The sequence below is a fragment of the Lonchura striata genome, chromosome Z, assembly GCF_050655825.1.
Source record: "Lonchura striata isolate lonStrDom1 chromosome Z, ASM5065582v1, whole genome shotgun sequence".
In the NCBI taxonomy this organism is placed as follows: domain Eukaryota; kingdom Metazoa; phylum Chordata; class Aves; order Passeriformes; family Estrildidae; genus Lonchura; species Lonchura striata.
Genome location: NC_140740.1, coordinates 48,235,756 through 48,241,272, shown reverse-complemented (window position 1 = coordinate 48,241,272; position 5,517 = coordinate 48,235,756). Strand labels below are relative to the sequence as shown.

The 5,517-nt window shown below is 44.1% G+C and overlaps 1 protein-coding gene across 6 annotated transcripts in view; it reads left to right on the top strand.

Annotated features, from left to right (window-relative positions):
- The window catches only part of PDZD2 (PDZ domain containing 2), a 201,078-nt gene that overhangs the window by 119,111 nt on the left and 76,450 nt on the right, over positions 1-5,517 (top strand). The window lies entirely within an intron of this gene.

Below are 5,517 nucleotides of genomic sequence, written 5' to 3'. Positions count from 1 at the left end.
GTAAGTAAACCTGCATGTAAAGCAGATAAATGGAAGTCAGAAAAAAGGGAAATTTCTTTTCCTGTGATGTTGTTGCCTTTGACTTTCTTTACTTTTTTGAATTTTTTTTTAAGAAGCAACGGCTTATCTGCCAAGTAAACCTGCTCTTTAAGAAGCAGGGGTGGGCAGGAACTCTTGGAATAAAAATTTGTGAGCCTTGCAGTCTGCTTCTCTGCCCTTTGCATATCTTGTGGGGGGTTGTAAACTTTGTTTTGCTTGACAGCCTATCTGCATCTATGAGGGAGGGTTTGCCTCTGGGTAGTATGCCCTTTTTGTTAAATTAAGCAATCCTCATTTCTCTGTCCTGAAAAATTTGAACCGGAGCAGCTGTATATTTCATCTGTAGTGCAGCAACTATTTTTTTTACCCTCCTTTACTTTTTTACTGCAGTTTTTTTTTTTTCTGTGTTTTCTCTTGTGTGTCTGTCTTCCTTCCCCTCATGCTGTCACTGTTGAATATTCAAACTCTTGATCTGCACATGGGCTAAAAATCATTATTGCTTTGAACTTACAAATGAATTAAGTGAATTCCCACATCCACCGCAGGAAAGGAAAATATTCAGTTTGAAATATAATTTGGAGCCTATAGGAAAATGCATCTGATGAAGTTTGTGCTAATTCTATAGCTTCAGTACCAAAGCAGCAGCTCTGTTATCATCAAGAGTATTGAGTGCAAGCTCTGTATTTTCATAGTAACTCAGTTATCATGGCTAATTAGTTTGAAGGCTCTTTGAAGAAGCCGATGTATTGACTAAATAAGCTCTTATTTTTCAAAGGAACTAAAGGCATTTTTAATTTACAGAGCAGATAGTTGTAAAACTGCCTTTAGTTTGCATACTAGGAGCCAGTGTGAAGCCTGAGTGTGCTTGGATTCAGGCTTACTCCTGTGCCGTCTGCCAGGGTTGGTGTCAGTGTGCTCGAGGGAGGTTTCTGGGTCTTTGGCACAGTAGTGCAGCATAAATGTGTGCCACTGGGCTTGATGTGCCCAGGAGGGGGATGTCACGTAATGACTGCCTCTGCATCATTGAAATCAGGGGCAGTATTACCAGTCTGTTTCCTGTTTGCAGGCAGGTTAGATCCAATAATGAAGAGCAGCTTTGAGTTTCTAAGTAGATGACATGGCTAATCCTAAGGCATGTATAAAGCGGCCGTAGTTATTAGGAGATTTGTGGCTTTGAAAGTTCGGATTCCCTTAGTGCAGTTTGTTAATGGCAAGGATTTGCAGTAAGTGAATAATAGATGAAAGTCATTGAAAGGCTTACAGGGGATTTCTTGTGACGTGGTGCTGGTCTGTCTCATGCCAGAGCTGCAGATTTCTGAGGGGGATTGTAAAATCTAGAAAAGACAAAAAAAGGGAAAAGAAAGAAAAGAGGGCAGTCATTCCTGTTTTGTGTCAGTTTGGATGATCAAGCTGATAGCATGATGCATTGGGAAGTACAGCCACAGTGCAGAGTGCTTTGTGCTTAATTCCCTTGGCTCTGGCTTTTCCATGGACTGGCAATGCCCCAGTAGCAAAAAAGACCCTTCATAGCCCCAGGGTCTGGCAGCTGGGGGGAAGAGATACCCCATATCATCTTCCCTTCTGCACTGTGCAAGGTGAACAGGGCTGGTGTTGCACCTCCTCACCATCTGGCACAACTCTTCACTGGGCTCCTAGGAGTATTTCTGCCTGTAATGCTTCTGGTACCACAGCACCAAGCATTTCCTACAAGCCAGGAGCTGCTGGGCAGCAACCCCAGTGGGGTCTGCAGTTCTGTGTGATGCCTCTCCTATGGGACTGTCCCCCCAGCTTAGGCAGAAGGGTGTCCTACTGCTTGTGCCAGGGACTTTGCCTGTCTGGAGTGGTGCGCAGCGACTCATGCCCTTACCTGCTTCTGTGATCATAGATTTCATCCTTGGTCACTGGGCTGGCACACCTGCGGACACCCTTTTGGATCAGCCCCTACTCAAAGCCCAGGTTATGGCCACAGACAGTTCCTTCTGAGTCCATGAGGAGCACAAATCAATGAGCAACTCTCTCTGTTGTCATGGTTTGATAGAGATATGGGGCAGAAAAGCTGTATGTTGGTATCCTGACATGGGATGAAGTGTGAGAGCTTGCTGTCTTCAATTGTTTTAATTAAAAAAAAAAAAAAAAGCATTTAACTCTGCTGTCATGTTCCAAGTTGAATTGCACCTGTGTTGTATTTGGTAGCATCTAATGAAGCTACAACTGGGGCAAATCCTGATGAGTTTTGGCTGCAGAAGCAGCTGGGGAAGATTGATTTGATGCTGGGATGTTATGTGAATAGCTGCAGAAAGCAGACTTTTATTTGCCCTCCTATCAAAATAATCTTCACTTCCAGGGGTGTTGGTGAGGACTGTCTCAAGGCACTTTCTGTGATTTTAGTCACCATCGTGGCCTGCTAGTGGGATGCTTGTGTGTTTTGTAGTTGGAAGTGTGGTTACAACAGCCTGCAAAATCTGTATTAAATCCAGAAACTCCACTGTGTGCAAAGCATTCATTGGAACATTGAAGTAATCTGCAAGCTCCAGTCCATGGGCTCTCTGAAGTTGGGAAATGTTTATGGCTACTGCCATATGTGTTCCTTAATTCTTCTCCCTTTTGGGAGAAGAGTTCAAACTCACTGTGGTAAAAACAGAAAGTGAGGATGTAGTTAGAAGCTGGTTTATGTGAGGATCCATGGAAAGAGGCAAATTCCCTACAGGCAGATAGGTGCATATATATCTGGCATAGTTCAATTCCTGCCTTGCAGGCTGTTGTGTTGCAGAGACCTGCTGTAGTTCCCAAAATGTACTTGAGCAATCGATTTTAGGGATGTGCAGTATTGGTGGAGGTGTTATCCTGGGGGCACTTGTCACCTGAGCAGGTGTGACACCTGGGTCAGGGACAGTCTCAGCAGCTTGGTAGAAGCTGCTCTTTTGTTGATGATCTGCTTCTGGCTGGGGATCCTGAGCATCCATCGATGAAGTGCCTGAATGCAAAGCAGTGCACTTGCCTGGGAGAAGTAACCTCAGGCCCGTCACTGGGCAGCTAGCTGGGAAATGTTTGTTCTCATGGGGAATTGTAAAACTGAATGGGTGTCAGTATGGTTTCCTTGTTTTAGAGAGGGTGAGTCCTTTATTCTGGCCAAACAGCAGGAATATCAAAGATGTGTTTAGGCAGTGGGAGAGAGAAAAGGATTGGTGTGACTGGCAGAAACTGTTGAGCAAGAGATGGTGTTTTATGCAGGGTTATTATGGTTGGAAACCTGTCCCAGCGTGCAGGGGAAGCATGGTTCAGCAAGCCCATAGTCAGAGCCAAAAGCAGTTCATCCCCAGGATTTATTGTGTGTGCAGCTAGTCCCCACCACAAAGAGCAAAACAGTGATGTTAAATAGCTTAATAAACCTCCTGTCCCTGCAGGCAATGGCCATCAAAAGGCAAAATTATTGTTTGCAATAGTGGGTGCAAGTGAAAGGAGATGCTGACAGGCTAGTAGGGAGGGCTGAGTCTGGGCAGCCTGTAAGCATTTTGACTGTGGGTGATGGCATTGCTGGGCATGTTGAGAGAGTCTCACCACTTGTGGAAAATTCACTCCTTTTCTTCCTTGGGCCTAGCTGTTCTGAAGTCACAAAAAGTAATGTATGTAGGAGTACATTTGTATGAGTTCAGGCTCTTTTCCACCTGTTAAGGTTTCTTCCAGTAGTGTCAGATCATACTTTCCAGCTTTTCCCCTGCTCTGATAGAGTGCTCGGTCTTCCATTTTGCTGTTAGTGAAGAGCTGTATTTCTCATCTCAAATACATGTTTCTGGCTTTGTGGTCAAATTGCAAGATCTTGGGATGCTGAATAACAGGAAAGAGGAAGCGGTTGATTTAAGTAGCTACCATTTTCAATATTAGGAAGAATCCTGGAAAATGCTCAAAGCCAAGCAGTCTTGTGAAGCCGAGTAGCTCTTGCTGGTAGAATTGGCCCCCTCAACTAAATCTGAGAACTGTGAATTTGTTCCTTCCCTATCTGCCCCGCAGCAGTTGCAGGGTTATTTGAAGCCTGGCCTCTCTCTGTTAATAGGGCTCCTCTCAGGAGCTCAAGTGAGCCTGCAATAGCATTGGAAATAAGTCTCTTTTAACCCAGCATACTGCATCCTGCTGTAAAATAGACTTGATTAAATTTTCTGGCTCTCATTTTCATTGCTTGCAGACATCCAAACCTTCACTTCTCAGTGGAAAGAGGTAGGCTGGGAATTACAACTGATGTTAGAACCTAAATAATGTGATTTGCCAAAACAATGTTGCAGAGATTGTTATTTTGTTTTGTTTATTTCTCCCCCAATTTGAGATACTATTGTAAAACTTTGCTGATGGAATAAAAGGTGTTTCAGTGAGATGTGTTTGTTCTCCTAGCTTTTGGGCATTTGTGATAATTTCTGCATGGGGAAAAATAGGCAGTTTTATTCCAAAGGGGTGATCTCACCTCCCAGAAACAGCCTGTGCCTGCCACTAGCACTTCCCTGTTCTGCTGTAGCAGTGCTGGCTGGGGGCAGATTCAGACCCCACGGTCTTGCAGCCCTCCCACCACTAAGTTTGGCATCAAGGAGTTGTCAAAGTCACACATGGAAATTTTCATGGCATCCTCCCTGGCAGCTCTCTCTGTGCAAAATTCCTGGATTATGGTAAAGAATATCATCTGTGCTGAACTTCTCATTCAGTTTTGAGTACAAACCATTTCTCTCCGGTTAAATCTATTCCTGGCTGTCACTGCTTCCTGGTGTGATTTGAAACTGGGGGCAAAATTAGATAAAAGATTTGCAGGGAGGAAGAGGGAAGGATGTGAGCTGGATGCTTAGAAAGCAGTTGTTTTAGAAGGGTGATCCTAAAATAGCATAGAGGAAAGGCAGGAAGCCCTCGAAATAGGGTGTTAAGGTGTAAACACAGTAACAAGATTTGAGTATTCAGGGTGATGTGGCAGCAGCATCACACACTGGAGATACTTTGTACATGGGTCACACATGGATGGCTTTTGACCCTCTTCCTTCTTCCTTCATGTGAGGCATGTGTGTTTTCCAGCTGGGTGGTTTATTTTGGACACTGCTCTCAGGCACATGGTGTGATTAGTGGGATTGTGTCCTATGCAGGACCAGGAATTGTGCTTGAGGATCCATGTTGGATCCTTTCCAACTCAAAAAGTTGGAAACTTCCAGCTCAGAGTGTTCTATGATTCTGCTATATGTTTTGTAAATGAAAACTTGTTTGGGATTCCAGTATGGAGCAAGTCTTATACTTTGGTAGGAGCAATATGTCATGCAGAAAAGAGCACATCTACTTCTGGGCTTACAGAGGAAGGAAAATTAGTGCCTTCTTTGTAAAAGCATAGAAAAGGTGTAAAACTCAACCTGCCTCTTAAGTGCTCAATGAAACATCAGTTGTACAGAAGGCCATTGGAAACTGGGAGCATTTGCACAGGAAAACGATTGGAGCTTCCAGGATCTTGTATTCTGT